The sequence below is a fragment of the Cnephaeus nilssonii genome (genome assembly GCF_951640355.1).
Source record: "Cnephaeus nilssonii genome assembly, chromosome: 12".
Taxonomy (NCBI): Eukaryota; Metazoa; Chordata; class Mammalia; order Chiroptera; family Vespertilionidae; genus Cnephaeus; species Cnephaeus nilssonii.
Genome location: NC_137083.1, coordinates 5,769,172 through 5,792,117, shown reverse-complemented (window position 1 = coordinate 5,792,117; position 22,946 = coordinate 5,769,172).

Sequence of the window (22,946 nt, the reverse complement as noted above, 5' to 3'; positions counted from 1 at the left end):
ATGGGAAAAAGCTATAAGGCTTTCTCAGAAAAAAGAGTTGTACTACATTTGCCCTTTTAATGGTTATCTGATTGCATTTATCTTTCTCTAAAAAAAAATATCTTGCTAGAACTTGCAATGTTCTAACAGAAATTGGTACGGCGCAAGTCAGGCAATGGCAAGCAGGAAAGGGAAAAGCAGCAAGTGATGACTCTGAAAAGTATTAGCATACATTCCAGAGCATTCCAAACATATAAAGAATAAACTTAGCAGGGAAAGGCATTCCATGAGATCCAAGTGCAAGAAACAAACACTTTACGTTACTATCCCACATAGAAAAAGAGCAGAAATTGGAGGCCCAGATGAAGTGTTCGCGGAAGATCCATGAGAGAGAAGGGCAGACACACACCAAAAGATACTTCTCCGAAGGATATGCCTTGCAATTTGAGCATTTTTGAGCTCGCAATGGAATTTTAAAGCCATCCAGAAACAACAGATGTTTGAACCCAAATGATCCAACTTCTGATGCCAAAATTAGGACTCTGAAGAGGAACGTCAGAGCGCAACATATGAAGAACAACTTCAGTGACTCTGCTCCAGGCTGAGTTGAAAGAGATTTATTCTGTGGCTGGCTGACCTATCCTTTTATCTGTGCCCATTTATATTCTAAGCGATAAAAATTTCTGTCAAATGGAAATATTAATAACGAAAATGCAGGTCTCTGTTCTGGGTCTGACTTCAATCTCCTTCCTCTCCCCTTTGAGCACTCTGTCTCTCAGCTGAATTATGAAACCAGGAGGAGGACTCTTCTGAGCATGATTTATGCCCAGACTCTCACATGTGAAAACCAGCAACAGGTCACAGTTGAACCTACACGGCACAGCATTATCTAGCTTATTTAAACGCTGTAATCAGCAAGCCAGATATTTCAAGCAAGCAAACAAAAACCAGCCAACACCAACTCCCACGACAATAAGTAAGCAGTCTCGACTTTGCAAGCTCCTTTTTTTCCCAGATAAATGGCAAACCTGGCTTCGCTTGGCTTAAAGGATACATCAAGGTTGTTGCTTCATTCCAGAACAAGGTTTGTTTTTTTTATTAGTTTGTCAGATTAACTACCCACCCCCACCCTGTCCCTCAGTTGGACAAGTGAATGCAACTTAGACATGGAAGCACGTTACTCAGTTTTCGAAGAGACTTCTTGAACATCTCATTTATCAAATAAGCTTCTCAGCAAGGCAGCAAGGGTTATTGGATGTTAGCACTAAAGTGTTTCTTATTTCAGCACAGAGACACTGTAAAGTAGTGCCTGCGAGGAGAGTGGCAGTATGGTCCTGGTTTTAGAAGGAAGCCAATGACTCCAACTGTAACTGCACTTTAAAAATAGCACCACGGCTATGATTATAATTTAGCTCTGCAGCACGTAAGCGTGGTATGAACAGGAAATGGGAGTGCATCTTCTGAGCCTGATAAGATTCTCTAATGTAAGACATATGCTCTGTGTCTTAGCTGAAGAGCGAGGCCCAGCCAGAGAGAGGAAAAGCATATATGTTTATCTTTAACCCAAAGATCAAACTTACCAACCTGGGAAGACTTTTTGAATTGCTGTTGAATTAAGCGATGAAGTGGAGAAATGCAGAGCATAGATTCAAATGTGGGGGAAAATACCTTCATGGGGAAAGTGAAAATTTGAAATGCCTTCAAGAGGAAGATGAATTCAGTGAGCTCTGCATCCCAAGCCAGCGTTATCTCAGGGCAGCCTCCCCAGGCCACAGCCGCTCCTGAGGGACATCCGTGCTAATCAAGAGGACATTCCTGACAGAAGAATAGCCATTGTCTATAAAAGGCCAAAGTTGAGAAAACAAACAAACTAAACAAACAATAAAAAGGGCCAAAGTTGAATTCATTATGAATCATATGTTTTGAGAACATTCTACAATATCAATAATTATTCATAATTCTACTTATGATAAATAGAAATGTGACAAAATGCCCCCGATCACCCTTATATTTAACCAGTTAACTGCCACGATATTTTGAATTTAATTAAAAATGGTCCGCCACTTGTGTCTATAGACACTTATGGCCTACAGATGGCTAAGGAAGGAATGGATGGCTTATACATTTCCAGGTTAGTACTTAGAGGTAGTATGAGAGAGCAACATGGCCCAGCAGTGGGTACAAGACAGTAACACATCCCCTAATCTCATAGCCCACATTAGGGACAATGAAGTTTGAAGCAGTCATATACCAAGTGCTATTGGTGATATAAGTGAGCTAATACAACTGAAAGTCCTTGGTAAGATTTAAAGAGCACTGTAAAGTAGTGGTACATTTTTATACTTAGTAGGTGCCAAGAACTCAGAGACATTAATTAACTTGCCTAATGTCACATTGCTAGTGAGTGGTTAAGCTAGAATTTGAGCCCAGTCAATCTGACGCTAGAGTATATGCTATTGACCTTTATGCCATGAATTGTATTATTATTCACCTGAAATGTAACATGCCTCTACTGCTCGATGATATAATGTGATCATCTGATGACTACGTGCTATCAACCTAGCACTGAGAGAAAAACTAATTCCAATAGCAGCCAAATTTTAAGGGGGAAAACATTCTGCCACCTTCATCTATGTTCAACTTTATCTTACTAATTTTTTAAATTAAAGGTTTATTTTTAAATTAAAATTTTGTGTCTTAGAATTTCCGTATGTTTAATATGAGTACAAGATTGAACATGGGGTGCATGACAAGCATCCTTCAGCTGAAATATCTAACTTGTGAAATTATTATACAGAAATCAATAGCTTTTATATTCACGAGGAAAAGATGCTTAGCAAATATAATGGAAGAAAATCTATTGACAATAAGCAATAATATGTATAAAAATACTCCATCCTCATTTATAATAAACGTTATAAAAAAAACATGCTGAGATACCAACTCTCCCCATCAGACAGGCAAAACTCTGAAAGTTTTACAACATACTCTGTTGGCAAAGCTGTCAAGAAATGGGCATACAGTATAAACCAGCACAGTCCTAATGAAAGACAATTTGACAATAGTGTCAGAATTACAAAAGCATTTCCCGTTTAACCTGAATGCCACCTTGGGAATTTATCTCCTCTACCTGAGATATGCGAAGTGGCTGACGCAACATTGCAGGGGCAACGTGTGAGGTGCGCTGCTACTGAGGAAGCACTGTTGGTAATAGCAAACGATTAGAAAAAAAATCAAGCATTCATCCAAAGACTTCTTTGTGGAAAATACATTTGTATAAAAATAAATCTCAACTGAGGGGACACTTTACAAAATACATGACCAGTTACTCCTTAAAACTGTCAAGGCCAACAAAACCAAAGAAAGACTAAGAAACTGTCACAGCCGAGAGGAGCCTATGGAGACATGATGACTAATGTAATATGAGCCTCTGGAACAGAAAATGGTATGCTAAAGCAATTAGAACAAAGTATAAACTTTAGTTAATAATAATGGTAAAACTAAAGCAATCCGAACAAAGTACAAACTTTAGTTAATAATAATGTGTCAATAATTGTAATGAGTACCATGCTAAAATAAAATGTTAATAAAAGAGGGAAGTTCTCTGTACTGTCTTCATAATTTTTTGTAAATGTAAAACAGTTCTTAAGAAATCAGAGTTATTAATAAAAATAAATTATTGAATAGTCATATAATGGAATAAATTCTATGCACTCTTCAAGAAAGAGTAGGAAGCTCTCTGAACTGATAAGGAAAGATCTGCAAGGCTGTTAAGTGAAAAAAAAGCAGTCATATACTGTAAGACCTTGTATTTGCCTAAAGAAACCTGCATGCACACACAAGTACCTAGCAATTGTGGTCATATGTCAGGGCTAGAGTGGGAATAGCAGGGTGGTGGAGAACAGCGTGAGGAGGAAATAAACACAAACCCTGCCTATTGAACCCTCTATGAATAAGCAAAGAAATGGGTCCCTGGATAAATATGATTATTGTTGAAAAACAAGTCCCTTCCCCAAATGATGAATCTTTCCACCCCTTACATCTCTATGGATTCATTTAAAAAGTAAGTACAAAGTGAAAATCCAGCTGATTTCAGCCTGCCAAACTTTTTATGAACCAAAACTCCTAAATGGCTTTGCTTAAAAAATCATGTGACCCTTCCATAGTATTGCCCTTTTCTTTTTCAGTAAAATGAGGGTAGGTCTAAATAAAATTTTCTGTTTTCAAAAACTCTTATTATTGATTGAAAGAAATATAATTAATGGATAGGAGGAAAAATGAGAGATCCATAAATAACTATTTGAAATGAAGTGCAAACTATGAATGTTTGTTACTTTCTAAAAAGATTAACAAAGTCATTTTATGTTCTACCTCTAGTAGAATATCCGTTTACTGAATATTTCAACTGTAGATATATAAGAGGGGCTGAATAATTTGAAATTGAAAGTTATTCATTAAAAAAAAAGAGTTAGATTTATTTTGCCTTCATTTCAAAGAACTGTTAGAAGCACAACTCAAATGGTAAGGCATTTAACTACGTGAGCTTCACAATGCTATTATCTTCAAATCAGGCCCACCTCCTAACATTAAAGGCAGCCCCAGTCAAAAGAATATAATGAACTCAATACTTTAAAGCTATAGGTCAAGCTAAAAAATTGTTAAATAAATATTCAAATTCTCCTCCCTTGACATCTTCATAACAACCTCAAAGCTTAGGGCTGAATTTAGATTTCTCAGAGTCTTCAGAGTTCAATCCATACCAAAAAATAGCAAGGAGGAGGAGGAGGAGGAGGAGGAAGGAGGAGGAGGAGGAGGAGGAGACGGGGACTTGGCCCCCTGCCCATGGCCTCCCCATCTTTGTGAGGAAAGAGGTGGGAAGAAGCCATGGAAGTTGCTTGGACCATGTGAGTTAGGAATTCATTCTTCTATCCAGGTGACCCCAAATATGGTCTGATAGAGGGCACAGGCTCTGAGTGGGCATGTTATCTCATCCATGGGTGGGGCTGGGCCAAAGGAAGGCAAGAGTAGGATCCTCAACAATTTCCAGCCCAGGATGAAGGACCTTTCTCATCTGGTCTGAGGATGAACCTATTTCAGCTACTTCTCAGTGATTGATCATCAGATGAGGAAAGAGAGAGTAAGCCTTTCCATTCTTCTGGTCCTTTGAAATAACACTTTGAAATGGAGACCTTTTCAATGATGAGATTGACAAGTAGAGAAAAATCTAAAGATGTAATGATCTGTCTTAGTCTTTATGCTCCATTGGAGTTTTCTGAAATTCAAGGCCATATATAAAATAAGGTGGCATTGGTTGATTTTTATTATTTTTTCTAGAGGCCCAGTGCACAAAATTTGTGCACGAGGGTGTGTGTCCCTCAGCCCAGCCTGCACCCTCTCCAATCTGGGACCCCTCTCACAATCCAGGACTGCTGGCTCCCAACTGCTCGCCTGCCTGCCTTCCTGATTGCCCCTAACTGCTTCTGCCTGCCAGCCTGATAACCCCCTAACCACTCCCCTGCCAGCTTGATTAATGCCTAATTGCTCCCCTGCCAGCCTGATTGCCCCTAACTGCCCACCCCTGCAGGCCTGGTCACCCCTAACTGTCCTCCCCTGAAGGCCTGGTCACTCCTAACTGCCCTCCCCTGCAGGCCTGGTCACCCCCAACTCCCCTCTTCTGCCAGCCTGGTCACCCCTAACTGCCCTCCCTTGCAGGCCTGGTCCCTCCCAACTGCCCTCCCCTGCTACCCATCTTGTGGCAGCCATCTTGTGTCCACATGGGGGCAGCCATCTTTGACAACATGGGGGCAGCCATCTTGTGTGTTGGAGTGATGGTCAATTTGCATATTACTCTTTTGTTAGATAGGATAGAGGCCTGGTGCCCTGGTGGGGGCCGGCTGGTTTTCCCTGAAGGGTGTCCTGGATCAGGCTGGGGGTTCCCTTGGGGCGTGGGGCAGCCTGGGCAAGAGGCCTTTGGTGGTTTGCAGGCTGGCCACGCCCCCTGGTGACCCAAGTGGAGGCCCTGGTATCTGGGATTTATTTATCTTCTATAATTGAAACTTTGTAGCCTTGAGCGGAGGCCAGGGCAGGCCAGGGCAGGCGGGAAGCTTGGCTTCCTCCATTGCCAGAGGCAACCCAAGCCTCCTGCTCTCTCCAGCTCTGTGGCTGCTGCCATATTTGTTGGGTTAATTTGCATACTTACTCCTGATTGGCTGTGGGTGTGGCTTGTGGGTGTAGCAGAGGTACAGTCAATTTGCATGTTTCTCTTTTATTAGATAGGATTTTATCATGTGATTTTTACATAGCATATGATTCAAAAGATAATCTCTAGAACGGAGGAATGGTAGTAGGGAGAATGGATGAGACTTTTACTCTTCAGTTGCTACCATACTTCATTGTTAGATTTTATTTTTATCATGTAGATATATTGCATTTACACTGAAACAACAACAACAAAAGGGAAGATCTTCTAATAGTCCCTTAAGCAAATGTAGAGGTTTAAATGTTGAATATAATTATCAGGTCTTTCGGTCCCCAGATGAAACACCGCCGACACAACAGATTAGGTAATGTGATAAATACAGAAACTCTATTTTTTCTTAATGGCAACATTCACATTTGAAGCAAGCTGTCAGTAGCAAACAGCTTTGCCTGAGTTGTCTGGTTTAGCAGATGTCTTTGTTAGGAATCTGACAATTATCACCATTATTTATTTCGCTGAATATCAAGTGGTACAGAGGGAAGCCAAGTCCTCATCAATAGTGCACGTGGTTAATTATATCATGCTACTCCTCACATGCTTTACTCTTTGTTACTTGCTCTTGAAATTATCATAAAAAGACATATCCAGCTGATTTCAAACTGAATGCAGTTCAAAGTTAGTATCAGCTATCACACAAAATTATGTGGGCTACATAGGAAAAAACACATTGTTTTTTTCCAGCCCCTTTACTTGCTGTATATATTAAGTAACATTTACTGAGAGCTTAGTCTATATCAAATAATAAGCATTTCACATACATTTTCTTTTAATTAAAATTAGAAGCTTCTGTGATGTTTGCTTATATTCTTTCACTTGCACTGTGCCTTCCTCTTAACATGTTATTATTTGTTATATTAGCCAATTATTTGAAGAAGGATAGCGGACAGAAGGAGATGATTTGAAAGATAATGGTGGAAGGAGACTTCATTGGATTGATTAGCCAAGATCAAAAACACAGCAGTGGAAAGCGATGAGTTTAATTTAGATCTGTGTAAGGTGTCTGCAACACATAAGCGTGGGAGGCTCAGCATACCGTTAGGAACAGGGTCTGACTAGGGAAAGACAGATGAGGGTAAAGGTAGAGCTGTGAGCCACTCTCTAAAGGGAACAACTAGGTAGCTCAAGCTGTAAGGTAAGAGATTACCAAAGGACTGTCAAGAGTTAAGGCAGAACTGAACACCGAATCTTCAGAAAGTTTATATTTAAAGGGCTTGTTCTAAGGGGGTAGCGTGTAGGGATTCAGGACGGAAACTCAACAAAAGCTGTCCATAGGGCAGGAGAGCCAGTAGGATGTAACAAGGGCTCCAGGGGAGGTCAGAGTTCTAGCAAGAAGAGGGTGGGGAATGTTTTCAAATTCTGCTGAAAACAGAATCTGAGCAGAAGGTCTAGGAAGAGGTTGGTTTTTGGCATTAGCACTTTCTGTAGGCTAATGGTGCTTTGGATTGAGATGGAGAAGAAAAAAGTGGATAAAACTGTGGATGAACAGGAAGGAGACAGAAATACCATGAACAGAAATTAGGATCAAGGTAGAGAATTAAAACAGGAGAGAAAAGGTTTGTAGGTATCAGGGGAGGGACAAAAGGGAAGCAGGCCCAGAACAGGGAAGGGAAGTAGACGAAGGGGACAAATGGAGGGGGAGCAAAGTCAAGGACCTGGGGAGGGAAGAGGGAAAAGACAGGTGGGAACACTGGCTTCAGAAGGAAATCAGGAAAATTCTTCAGAGACTAGAGGAAAGATAAAGGGAATGGGTGATAATTTTCGACAAATGAAATTTTTATAGTATTCATACCAGATGATCTCCAGCTTCTGGTGAAGTTGGTAGCAAAAGAGGGGGGAGGTAGGTATAGAACTTTAATGGGGGGTGCTGAAGATGGAACGACAGCTATGTGTATTTTAAGAGTGAATTGATGACGGGTGAGAAAAGGAATTTCCGGCTTTGTTGAATCCCCAGAAAAACTGGAATACATTTTAGAGCATCTAATCCACCTGGTTATGCTACTTTGTCCTGAAATGCTCAGCTGCCTAGAACAGGGAGCAGAAAGAAACAGATGGTTGCCTTAACCAGGGCTGGGGACTGGCAGGACAGATGTGACAGGAGCCCGGGGAGATGAGGGTCATTGGGATGCAGTTGTGAGAGCAGTGGGAAGAACTGTTCCTGAGATCTGTGAGGTGCCTGAGAGGTCCCGAGAGGCCAGGAACAGAAATTATGGAGAAAGAGCACAGAGTCTGTGTCCACACAGGTGAAGAGTGGATCAGGAGTGAGGTAACAGGAGAGAGAGACCGCTGGGTAATGGTCAGAGAAAACTTTTCTAGTTTGATAGTGATAACTAAGTTGGGGCTACACTCAGAGGACCTGAGGTGGAATGAGATGGAGTTACAGAGACCAAGGTAAGGAAGTGAGAGTTGAAAAGGAGGCCAAAGAGTTGAAAAGGTTACCAACATGGATTTTGAATCCCAAAGAATACACTAGTTCTAGCTGAGATCTTCTTTACATGACAAAACCCACACTAATATTAGTATTAAAACATATGAGTAGCTAGAAATAAACTTGGAAGGAAGACACTCAACCTTGTCCATTCAACAAATATATATTGAGCCATGTGCTTAATGTGAAACTGTATTCAATAAGCATGATCTGGTAGATTCCTCTCAAAGAATAGTTTAATTAATACTACTATCTTCCCACTGTCAGAGGGTACAACTTGGTATGTGGTGACCTTCTTGTAAAAGTAGAAAATAAAACTGGTTACTTGGAAGAAAAGAAATGATAGGAAAACTAAACCCAGTAACACTGCCATGTACTTAAGTAAATCGTTGGACCAAAAACCGTGATTCCCAAGAAACTGCTTGGATTCGATGTGAAACGACTCGTCACTGCCTAATGTTTTGCCTTAGACTATAAACTTCCACCCTCAGAGACTTTCCTCAGTCAGTGGATCCAGACCTGCAGCCTCTCTCACCCCATCACCCTCTGCATTGATATAACACTGGCTTGGGGTTGGCACATCTGGAGCCATTGAGTGCAGGGACCACAGCACACTGGACTCACTGGTCCTTTGTACCGCAGATGGAGACACAGTCACAATTTTCTGAAGTTCTAAACATAAATAAGTTGTTTTTCCAAGGACAAGTACAGTGACTCTATTATATACACTCAACAGGAGACTGCGCAGGGTTTGGGATGTGGTAATCAGCCAACTCAAAGAGGGATTGTTAGTGAGATGTTGAAAAATATATGTAAATGGGCCCTGGAGGACATGCCATCCCTAAACCCTCCCAGAGAATGTTGACCTAGTCCTAAAGCATTTATTTACACATTCTTTTCAAATGATTTAAAAAGCAAACTTAGAAACCCTATTTGGCATCACATGGGTTGGTCCAATATAGGCAAAATGTTGATTATTGTTGAAGCTATGCAGTGGATATGAGGCTTCATTATGCTATCCTCTCTACTTTGTATATGTTAGAAATTTCCCATAATAACAAGAACAAAGAAAAAGAAAAGGAGATATCTCTTTGTTGTGTTTGGATAGGTGCGATTAATGAGAGCCTTTCTTTGCTTTTCTCTTTCCTGGTGACTTACACAGTAATCTTTGAGACAGTGCTTACCCGAGGTCCCTTTTCTCCAGAACAAATTAGAATGTACTGACACTAATATGTGCATGGCATTACATCATTATTGTTCCACATATCCCTTCATGCTACATAAAAGTGCTGTCATTTCATTTATTTCTGTGGAATTTCTGTACCCACAGGCATTCTCCCAAATGATTGTCGTTCCCCCCCTCACCCCCAAAGAATCCACACCAAAACAGGTTTTAATCATTCATAAGCCAACCTTTATTGAACAAGTATGTGTCATTATTTTAAAATTTCATAGCTAAGTAGCTTTGTAAGGCAAAAAACAAACAAACAAACAAAACACCCAACACTTGGCTTGCTCAGTAAACATTTATTAAGCACTCACTATCTGCAAAGTAGATGCTTGGGTCTTGGTTACACAGCATGCAGGGAGCCTCTGCATGAAAACAAGAGGGAGAGAAGACAGCCTGGCCAGCATGGCTCAATGGTTGTGTGGATCTAGGAACTAGGAGGTCACGGTTCAATTCCCAGTCAGAGTACATGCCTGGGTTGAGGGCTCTATTCCCAGTAGGGGTGTCCAGGAGGCAGCCCATCAATGATTCCCTCTCATCATTGATGTTTCTATATCTCTCTCCCTTCCTCTCTGAAATCAATAAAAAAATGTATTTTTAAAATATATTTTTATTGATTTTAGAGAGGAAGGGAGAAGGTGAGATAGGAACATCAATGATGAGAATCATTGATGGGCTGCCTCCTGTACGCCCCCTACTGGGGATCGAGCTTGCAACCGGGCATGTGCCCCTGACAGGAATCGAACCTGGGACCCTTCAGTCCGCAGGCCAATGCTCTATCCACTGAGCCAAACTGGCTAGGGCTATATATGTGTATTTTTTTAAAGAGTGAGTAAAGACTAGTAAGGGGCCCTTACAGTGGGGGAGGGGGAGCTTTTAAAACGTGCAGATGCTCCGGCTCCATACACAGAGCGGTTCGGCTCCAGTGTGGTCCCAGGAAGAGTTGAGAACCATTGGTCTAAATCACCGAGTCTAAGGGGGACCAGAGCTGACTCTGGTCTGACTGAAGCTGGCACGGCCATCCATGGAAAGCAGTTGGTGGTTGGAAGGCAGGCAGGATGTGTGTTTGAAGCTGCATCCTGATGGCGGAAAGGATATGAAAACGGCCCAAGAGAAAGGATTCAGCAGGATTTGGGCAAGCGGTCAGGACTCAGAGCTGACTGGGCTATGGTTCAAGCTGGGCTCTGGCCCTGGTGGAGTTCTCAGCGAGGACCTAGAAAGGGTTGCTTATACGCTATTGGGTCCCTTTTGTGTAGCAGGCACTGTGCAAAGCTCTTCACTTACATCATCTCATTTCATCCTCATGACAGCCCTGTGACATAGGGTGGGGTGCCCAAGGTCAGCGAGCCAGTAAGTGGGTGAGTTGCAGTGGAACCCAACTCTATTCTGACTGCAGACTTGTACTCCTCGGCCCCTCCCCGGAGCCGTAGGGACTGGGCACAAGCTTATCAGGCTCACCCAGGGGTGAGCTAGGAAGACCACTGTTGAAGGGGCTCTGCTCACATGAGGCACCAGGCAGCTATTTCCACCTCTACTCACTAGTGAGCAAAAACACCCAGTGATTCCTGACCCACAGGGTCCTCATTATTCCCAGCAGCCTGTCCCGGGAAACAGTGAAATTGCCAGGATTTTCTTTGTGCCCCCATCCTCCCCAATTTTCCCTGTTTCTCCCCCAGTCCCTGAGGAGGGGCCTACTGTCACACCAAGTAATACATGTCTGATGGCAGATGAAAGCACTGTGCTTTGGGGACCTACTGCTTTTGACAAAGGGCAGACGCTTAGAGGAATGGATGTCAGAGGCAGGATCTAGGAAGGATTTGGAAGATAAGCTGAGTTCCTGAAATCACACTTGGAGGCAGGCAATAGCACTTTCAAATATGTCCTATTGCTGTCTGAAAAGAAATGATAAAACATCAGACGTAGGAGGATCAAGAGTCCTGCTGCTTGAGATTCTCATGAAATACTTTGCATACCATGGTGCCAGCCTATTGGTACAGTCCTCGTTTTCACAGGGAACAAGACGGATGTGTGCGCTCCTCAGAGATGGTAATCAGAGGACGCCATCTATCAACTCTTCTTTCTTTCCATAACTGAAGTTTAGGCCCAGACACTGCTCTGTTCGTATTCCAAAGACCAGTCCCGCCCTACCCTACAATAAACAGAGTAAACAAGAGTGGCTCTCCCCCTGCCCTGCCCCAACCATCATTCAATGTGAGCTCAAGATCATTAAATTTTCCTCTACTTATCAAAATTGCTCATATGTTCGAAATTGTTCTGGCAAATACTTCGGATTAGTGGCTGCCAAATATATATTGATAGATTCAGAGATGCTAAGAATACAGTAATGACTGTAAGATAAGGTCAAACTGGACAACAATTTTCTGTATCCTGTATACACAGTAATTTCACAAGGCAGCATGATAGAGCAGACCAAAGACTTGGCTTTGTCGCTTATTAACTGTGCAACTTTTGCAAATTACTTGACTTCTCTGAGCCTTGTCTTCTGCCAGAATAAAATAAAAATAATAAAACTTGCCTCGAGAAATTCTGCGAGGATTGGGTGTAATATATGTAAAGTGCCTGCCTAATATTGCCTGGGACATAGAGGCTCAAAAGTATTTGTTGAATGAAGTAGTAGACACTCAATAAAGATAGCTTTTATTATTTAATACAGTGTTTGTCAAACTTTATAGGCTTTAAACCTGTCTGCCCCGTGTTCTTCTGGAAATAATTTAAAAATCAATGGTTTCATTTTTAGTTATTAAAACACATCTGTTGCAAAAATTCAAATTATGTAAGTATACAAATAAAAAATGAAAGGCCCTACTACAAAGCCAGCACCTTAGATGTAACCACTGTTAACAGTTTGATATACACTGAGTGGCCAGATTATTATGATCTCTGAACGCATAATAATCTGGCCACTCAGTGTATATCCTATATAATAAAAGGCTAATATGCAAATTGTCCCCTTGACCAGGAGTTCGACCAGCAGGCAGGCCGGCCAACCGCCCATGTCTCCTCCCCCTGGCCAGGCTGGCCGGACCTCACCCATGCACGAATTCATGCACCAGGCCTCTAATACACACACACACACATACTGAGTGGCCAGATTATTATGCATTCAGAGATCATAATAATCTGGCCACTCAGTGTATATACTTTCAGGCCTTTTTCTAGGCCTATACAAATATAACATTTCCAAGCCCAAGTTTGTACTATACATTGTGCTCTGAAATTAAGTGTTTGAGCTACATTTTGGGCATCTTTCCAGGCCTAGTATTCTTTTTTTTTTTTAATTTTTAAAAAATATATATTTTATTGGTTTTTTTGTTTGTTTGTTTTTACAGAGAGGAAGGGAGAGGGATAGAGAGTTAAAACATCGATGAGAGCCAGAACCGGTTTGGCTCAGTGGATAGAGCGTCGGCCTTCGGACTGAAAGGTCCCAGGTTCGATTCCGGTCAAGGGCATGTACTTTGGTTGCGGTCACATCCCCAGTGGGGGGTGTGCAGGAGGCAGCTGGTCGATGTTTCTCTCTCATTGATGTTTCTGACTTTCTGTCCCTCTCCCTTCCTCTCTGTAAAAAATCAATAAAATATATTAAAAAAAAAAAAGAAAGAAAGAAATCTAGAAGCTATAACATTTATAAAAAAAAAAAATCGATGAGAGAGAAACATCGATCAGCTGCCTCCTGCACACCCCCTTACTGGGGATGTGCCCGCAACCAAGGTACATGCCCTTGACTGGAATCGAACCCGGGACCCTTCAGTCCGCAGGCAAACACTCTATCCACTGAGCCAAACTGGTCAGGGCTAGGCCTAGTACTCTATTTGTATGGTTAGTCTGTAACTTATAATACAAATCTGTTAATGAATAATTAGGTTACCATTTTTTGCTGTTTTGGGTAGTGCTGCAATGAACATCCTTATGTAAATATTATTTTGGCATATTTGCTAGTTATGTTTCTAGGATAAATTTAGAAGTAGCCAAGTCAAAGGGTATACATGTCCTATATAATAAAAGGCTAATATGCAAATCGACCGAACGGTGGAACGACCAGTTGCTATGATGCACACTGACCACCAGGGGGAAGACGCTCAACGCAGGAGCTGCCCGCTGGTGGCCAGTGCACTCCCACAGGGGGAGCGCCGCTCAGCCAGAAGCGGGGCTCATGGCTGGAGAGCGCAGAGGCGGTGGTGGAAGTCTCTTCCGCTTCTGCGGGAGCACTAAGGATGTCTGATTGATGGCTTAAGCTGTCAGTCGGACGTCACCCAAGGGCTCCTGGACTGCGAGAGGGTGCAGGTCGGGCTGAGGGACCCCCCCCGTGAGTGCATGAATTTCGTGCACTGGGCCTCTAGTCTATAATAATAAAAGCGTAATATGTTAATTAGACAGGACAGCTGAACTACCTTCCGGACGTCATTCTGGACGTCCTTCCAGACAAGCTGCAGTGGTGGGGGCCGAGGCAGAAGTGGTTAGGGTCGATCAGGCAGGCAGGCGAGCGGTTAGGGGCAATCAGTCAGGCAGGTAGAGTGGTTAGGGGCAATCAGGCAGGCAGATAGAGTGGTTAGGGGCAATCAGGCAGGCAAGCAGTTAGGAGCCAGCAGTCCCAGATTGAGAGAGGGAAGTCCGACTGTTGATTTAGGCCCAATCCTGCAGGGATCCCTGAGGGATTGGGCCTAAACCGGCAGTCAGACATCCCCCAAGGGGTCCCAGATTGCGAGAGGGTGCAGCCCAGGCTGAGAGACCCCCCACACCCTGTGCACAAATTTCGTGCACCGGGCCTCTAGTATAATCATATTCTGCCAACTCACAAGGAGAGTGTAATAGGATGAATTGTGTCCCTTCAGCATTCATATGTTGAAGTCCTAACTCCCAGTACCTCAGAATATGGCTATATGTGGAGATAAGGCCCTTAAAGGGTGATTAAGTTAAAATGAAGCCATTAGGTGTGCCATATTCCAATCCAATTGGTGTCCTTATAAGCAGAGGAAGTTTGGACACACACAGAAACACCAGAAAAGGAAAAAAAAAGAGAGAGAGACACCAGGGATACACGCACAGAGGAAAGACCATGTGAGGACACAGAGAGAAGGCAGTCACCTGCAGGGAGAGAGATCTCAGGAGAAACCAAACCTGCTGACACCATGACCTTGGACTCAGAGCCTCAGAATCATGAGAAAATAAATCTGCTGTTTACACCACCCAGGGTGTGGTATTTTGTTATGGAAGCCCTAGCAAACTAATATAGAGGGGTTATTCTCAAAAAGCCTTGGTGGCCCTCTGCTTTGAGTTGAGGTCCATGTGATTGTTCTAGTCCAGTGCTTGGCAAACCGCGGCTCGTGAGCCACATGCGGCTCTTTGGCCCCTTGAGTGTGGCTCTTCCACAAAATACCACGTGCAGGCACACAGGTACAGTGCAACTGAAACTTCGTGGCCCATGTGCAGAAGTCGGTTTTCGGCCTGGGCAAGTCTATTTTGAAGAAGTGGGGTTAGAACACTCAAGGGGCCAAAGAGTCGCATGTGGCTCGCGAGCTGCAGTTTGCCGACCCCTGTTCTAGTCACTTGCTCCCTACTTACTTGAGCCCATGCTCTTTCTGTCCCTTTCTTTATCATCATTACCCTCCTTGCTCACTGCAGTTTATTTAATAAGGGGTGTTTACTGTGAACACTGAGGAATCTCAAGAATCTTTAGATGTTTGTGAACAATTTGTTTTTTATGTATCTCATTCCGGTGCCGCGTTTAGATAGCAGGAAGAAGCTATTAAGGTATTTATCCACTGACATATCCTCTATTTTCATTATATAAACTATGCAATGATCAGAAGAAAATCTTCCCACATCAGTTCTCTCACATTTCTTGCACGAACTGATGGGGATCAATAGCTCACTTTTGTAGATTATTTTAAATTCATTAGATGAATCTTTAGATTAAGATCACCTTAGATCCGTGGTCGGCAAACTGCGGCTCATGAGCCCCATGTGGCTCTTTGGCTCCTTGAGTGTGGCTCTTCCACAAAATACCATGGCCTGGGCGAGTCTATTTTGAAGAAGTGGCGTTAGAAGAAGTTTAAGTTTAAAAAATTTGGCTCTCAAAAGAAATTTAAATGGTTGTACTGTTGATATTTGGCTCTGCTGACTAATGAGTTTGCCGACCACTGCCCTAGATCAACCTACTGGCTAGCCGGGGTTAATGCTCTTCTTGAAGCTTTGTTTTACCACAGTCTCTCTCTCTGGGCACCTCTGTCCCTCAGCCTTCATTGCATGTGACATCTGTGCTTCTGGGAGAAGGACGTAGAAGGAACTTGAAATGAGGCAGAATGACAATCTTCATTCTGCTCCACAGCCATCCTCAGTAATCTTCACATACTTAACATTTTTTCAATTTCCTGAAGAGTGACTCACCAGAATCACACAGCCACCAGTAGCTGGAATAATTGGTCTCAAGGTCTCCTAATATTTCTTTCTCCCTTCAGCAATTCCTTTTCCTTATAAAGTGGAAGACTGCTTTGCTGGAGATGGCTGTGTGTTAGTGACAGAAGGAAAGGAAGAGGGAGCGTATCAGCCAGTGATTGAAAAGACGGTTTTACTTTTGGCATTTCTTCCTTCTCTTTGTTTTCTTTCCAGAGTCCACTCTGGTCGCTTAAGCACCATGGATCTGGGAAAGCTTCTGCCTACTTTGCTCCAACAGGTCAGTATATTTGGGAAGCTCAGAGTCAGGCCTGCCTGTTACCTAGAGCTGATCAGGAGGGAGGGAGAAGAGTAAGCAGCAGCTGGGCTGAACGAGAAGTAAGGTAGACCTGCTCTCTTCCCCCAGCCTTCCCAATGATACTATCAGCTGAGCCTTTCATGTGACTGACTACGATGCCAACTTCTCTCCCATCCCCCAAACAAACACAAAAGTCTCAAGGTGATGCTAAAGAAACAAAGAAATCTCTGTCTTTTGAAATGTGGGGGGAAATTGTATAGGTTTTTTTCCTGACTTTTTTCCTCAATGTGTTCAGATGTATGTGTGTGTAAGGTAAGTTGGGAATAAATTAAGGAACAAATAGGAAGTAATAATCTCTTCCTATTTGCAATACTCAAGTTCCACTTTTTTTTCTTTTGACCTTTATTTGGTGTTGATTTTTCTACTCTAGTTTCCTAAGCTACGGATGAACCCTAAAAGTATACAAAATTATTTCCAGAAAATATTTGGGTGCCTACTACGTGCTAGGTTTGAACAAGATGAGAAGATAGCTAAGATTTAGTCCTCCTTCCAGGTCTGTAGTATCATAGCAAAGGTAATTCATGATCATATTTGCTCAGAAATTTGCAAAAGCAGCTACATTTTACAAGAGAAAAACATTTTAATTGTCTAGTGCTCACTGACAGCATCTAAATGTCACTGGCATTTAGCTCAAACCAAAAACATATTCTGAAATAACAAACAATTAAATGAACATTTTTATGAGAAATAAGGATTTGGGGACAGTTTGCTCACTTGTGTGTCATAAGTTGTAAAAAGCAGTTACACCCATGCCATATGGGAACTACAGGGCTCTAAAGTAATATAACATCTTCTACAATACATCTGATTCATTTAAATTCAAATGTAACATTTATAGTTTTAATAGTTGGCATTGTGGCCTTGTACATCACATAAAAAATATTTGAGAAAGATTTTGAATTTGGTAGGTAGCTGTTTAGAGTTATAAAGTCTCTTCTAAATCTTAAAATATTAGATTCTAGTAGGGCACAAATGTAGCCTTTTGGAATAAGAACTCCAGGGGGAAATATCTATAGCTCAACATTAGTGTTTAATGCTGTATTCCTACCATTTGGGATGATAGAGATGGCCATTATATTGGTTTCATAAAATCTATTTATCTGTTTATAGTGGTTGACTGGCAAGCTGTTATAATTTACTACCAAATTTCTGGAAGCAAAACAAAGGAGGGGAAAAATCAACTGAAAACCATAAATAAATCTCAATCACGATTCCTTCCATGAAATGGTCACATTGTGGGTAACAATTAACATCACCATTATTTGCTCTTTTCTTTTTTATCAGATGCTTCACTATGTAACTAAAATAGGATCCAATCAAAACCAAATGACTAGAGAAAGAGTATAAGAAAGAGTCTCTAAGTTGCTAGGAGCCTCAAAGGAAGGGAGTAATAACATACTATTTTCACTATTACTAAGCATTTGTCCTCCACCAGCCAGTCTCCTTGGTGATCCAATGCGATTGCTTCACCTAAAGCACATTCGTGTGGCACAGGCATTTGCTTCCTCTATAAATTTCCTGTTTTCCTGGACGTGAGGTTCTCTGAGGTGAGCCTTCAGGAAATAGTCGCTCACTCAGAGGTCTGCTAGGAAGAGCGATTTGGAGTGGGTAGGCTCCAACGCATACTAAAAGGATAGCCTTGCTCTAACCTAGGGCATGTCATGGACATAAAAGTCCTTAAGTTCAGTTCAATCCACTTTCACTGGCCTCTCCTACAGCAGGAGGCATTCAGTCATTGCCAAAGTCAATATATTAACTCTGGTTGCTGAAGGCAGCTGGTTTCCCATAGAATCATGTGTCCCCATTTCCTATTTCAGCCAGTTCATGATTCAGTGGTAGAAAATGCCAAAGGGAGTTGGCAACAATGGCCTTTTCCACTTATAATAGATTTTCTTTTTATGTACTTTGGATTTTTCTCCGGTATTGTGCTCAGTGGTATTTTTACTGGGTGATCAGATTTGGACAGCTCTACAACAAGGTGCTGATTGGCAAGAAAACCTCAAGGTAAATGGCTTCCTCTCTGCCTTCAGTCCCAGAGGCCCTTGGGCTGCCAGTCTATTACCGGAAACACGGGGTCCTCAGAGGGAAGTGGGGCTTTCATCTGCTAAGAACTAAGTTTCCAGGGCAGCCCTGGAATTCGAAAATTCCTGGAGCCTCCAGTGATAAGTTGAGATAAATCAGGCCTCTCTGCGAAGTCAGGATCCCAACATCCTACTTCTGCTCTGCTTTCTCCCCCACTCTCTCCTTGGCTGGTGGGAAAAAGAAAAAAGTCCCTCCTTCTAAGGTAAAGAATTAAGAATGCGAGTTATTTGTTATTTAAACAGCTATTTTGCTGTTTGGCTAAATCTCTGGTCTTCAAGTTGCATGGTTCTCTAGTTTTCTTGTCTTTTGTTTGTTATCACTACTATGTCCTTTGGCTTCTCTTCCTCTGTGGGGTGAAGTTTGATCTTTACAAAGGAAGAGGAAGTAGGCTTTATTTTTTCTAATTTTTGTTCATTAGTTGTATAACCTTGCAAATGTCACTCAACTTCCTGTACTGTATAGATTCTTAATCTATAAAAGGCACATAGATATCTATTTTCTTTTATTTGCAGAACATTAACACCGTCTAATATTTTACATTCTTTGATCTCAACAGAACTTTTTCTAATAACTACACTGTTTAATTGTGAATTTAATACTGGAATGCACTATTCCTTAAAAGTAAGTACAAAAATATTTAAACCATACCCTGCTTGATTCCATGTATTTGTATTTTAAAAGAAATTTTTGTGGATGGTAGAATATTTCCCTTGAGGGATATCTTGAATTATGAGGTTTCATATTCTAAATTTGATGTGAATAAAATATACTCCAATATTCATTCATATGAAAGTAGTTTCAGCTTTTGAGTAAATTATATATTTTTAATTTACAAGAAAATAAATTAGTTAATAGCTCCTTATTTTCAACATTGTTTCTCAGTCCTCCCCTACTGTTCTTCAAAAGAGGATATTTGGGTATTAGTGTTAACAGGGAAATATTGCAGATTGCCTAACCCACTTCATAAAATAAACCTCTGAAATCTCAAGCTCCACCCCTACCACCCAACCTGACTTTGTCTGCTAAGCTCTGTCATTGTAGAAAACAGGACAGACTTGTTCTATGAGAAGTGCCATCTCATTTATATTGTCAGTTGTGAGTTGGTCCTCAAAGAAAACCTCCATATAGACGTAAAACCATCCACATGTCCTTCTGCTTGCACTAAAGGTAAAAGTACTTGAAAACTGTAAAACCAACTTACCCTTTCACCAGACCAAATATCTAGCAAATGAGGACAGAATTCAGGACAACAGAGAAATGAATCTCTTCAACTGAGGTCTTATATATTGGAAAAGCATGAGGTCTCTGAATCTTGTCTCAGGTTCTGACAAATTCGGAGGCCTTGAATAAATCACTTCACTTCTCTGAACATTGGTTTGCTCGTTTAAAAAATTGAGAGTAGCCCTGACCGGTTTGGCTCAGTGGATAGAGAGTCGGCCTGCGGACTCAAGGGTCCCAGGTTGGATTCCGGTCAAGGGCATGTACCTTGGTTGCGGGCACATACCCAGTAGAGTGTGCAGGAGGCAGCTGATCGATGTTTCTCTCTCAATGATGTTTCTAACTCTCTGTCCCTCTCCCTTTCTCTCTGTAAAAAAATCAATAAAATATATTTTAAAAATTGAGAGTAATATCTATTTCATAAAATTGTTATATGAATTAAATTAGATTGATGCAACATGGTTGGCTATTAAAATTCTCATCTTAATGTCAACTATAGATTATAATAGGTAATTCTGGTTCTACTATCAAAGCTAGAACGTTAGTCCATATTTGTCACAGAAAATTACTAAAAAATAGTATTTGTATGATATGCCATAGTTTACAAAGCATATTCATCTACAAAATATTTTCACTTATACATATTCAGATATTAAGGGTATTTTTGCTATTCAGATATTCTGGGAAAGTTTCGATTAAGAAACATTAAGCACCTATGTGCCAGCGTCTTAGCAAACTGACATCCATTAATTATTTACCACATCTACATTGGACATATATACAAGACGTGCTAGTGCAGCCATTCTCAAACATCTGGGCTCAGGAGCCTTTCACATTCTTAAAAATTACTGAGGACCCCAAAGAATTTTTGTACATGTGCAGTATATCTATTGATACTTATTAGAAATTAAAACTGAGGAAGTTTAAAAATATTATTTATTCATTAAAAATTACAACAATCCATTATATGTCAACATAAATAACACATTTTTTATGAAAATTAACCGTATCTTCCAAAACAAAACAAAAAAATTAGTTTGAAGAGTGGTATTGTTTTACATTTTTGCAAATCCCTTTAATGTTTGGGTTAATATTAGCTGAAATTATTTATATGTTTCTACATTCCATCTGTTGCACTTATCACACTTCATGTAGTCTCTGGAAAACTCTACTATATGCTCATGAGAGAATGAGAATCAAAAAGGTTTAAAAATAGTCTTGGTATTGAAATAATTTTGACTTCATGGATCCCCTTGCTTCTCAGAGACCTCCTTCACGGGTTTCCCACTCCACACATTATCCACTGTGCTGGTGCCTAGGACCCAGGTATGACTCAAGAAATATTTGCTGAATGAAATAATAAATACCAGACCCTGTGCTAGGTGCTGGGGACCCACAGCTGAACAAGACAAGCGTTCCTGCTCTTAGGTAGCTTAGACACCCACGAAAGAGACACGTATGCGAAAAACTGTGCTACCACAGCAGTAAATACAAGAGACTATGGGAGTGTGGTTGGTTACAGGGTATCTTGCCCAATCTTGGGAGATCAAGGAAGGCTCTCAGAGAAAATGATGGCTGAGCTGAGACTTAAAGGAGAAAGCCAGGTAAGGAATGCAAGTGTAAAAAGAGCGGGAAGTGTCCCAGACCGAGAGGGGGGGGGGGGTAAGGGGGGCAACAAGGCTTGCTAGAGTTTCTAGAGAGAGCAAGGCATGATAGGTTGGCCAGAAATAAGAATATGTATCATGTAAGTTTCCCGAGGGAAAGTCTGAAGACGTTAGGTACATACATAAAGTTTAGGAAGGTCACTCTGGGTACACTGTGAAGAATGAGTTGGGATAAAACCGGGCAGAAAGGCCATTGCAGAGAGGTGAGGCCGGAGATATTGGCCGAGCTAGGACAGAAGTAGTGGAGATGGAGAGAAATGAAGAGTTTAGACATATCTGAGAAGGAAGCATTAACGGGACTTTCCTATGGCTGTCAATGGTGAGAGGGAGGGGCTGAGTATAAAACCCATATTTCTGGCTGAGGCAACGGGGTTGATGATGATACCATTTAGAGATTGAGAACAAAGAAACAAGTAAAATGAGGATTTAATTTGGGATACATTGTTTTGAGATATCTTGGAACTTGGGGATATATATCCTGAAGGCAGTCAGGTATGCAGATTTGTAGTAAGAAAAGAGAACTAGAAATTTTTATTTAGGAGTCATTATCATCGTCACTGAATCCATGGCAGTGAATGAGATCATCGAAGGAGAGTATAAAAGGTGAGATAGGAATAATCTGACGAGGACACAACTCTGAGGTACATGGGCATGTAAGTGACAGGCAGAAGATGGGCATCCTGGAAGTTAGAAACTGTGATATAAAGAAGCCAGAGGGAAACTAGGGAAGTGTAGTTTCACAAATCAGGGCTGTACATGCAGCAGGCCTTGATCACCAGTACCAAATGCTGCCAAGAGGTCAAGTAAAATAAGAAAGAGGGTCCACTGGATTGAACAAACAGGTTATTAATGACTTTGTTTAGAATCTCAGTGGAGTGGTAGGGGCAGAACCCAGACGCATGGAATAAATAATCCACTGAATGAAGTTCTTGGGTGAACAGGAGGAAACAGAATCCAGAGGACAGGCATGAGCAGGTAAAATACAGAGAACATGCAGAAATCTGTGCCTGGGATGGGGTAGATACCTGATGTGCTGCGATGGCGGACAGGGTGGGCGTGGGTGCAGGCAGGCTGATGAAGACGGAGACAGGAGGTTGTTGGCGTTCCTCTCTGAAGGGTTCTTCCTGCCGAGAAGAAATGAGGGAGCGAATGAGGACTTCGGAAACACACCAAGATGCAAAACAAGCTGTCTCCTTATATAAAGTGTCCGTTATTTTAAAAAGAAATCGGAAACATTTCAAGTATCCAGAACAGTATAGAAAATAATTACAATTTAACACCCCGTGTACCCTCCACCAGGCTCTAAGGTTTTGCCACGTTTC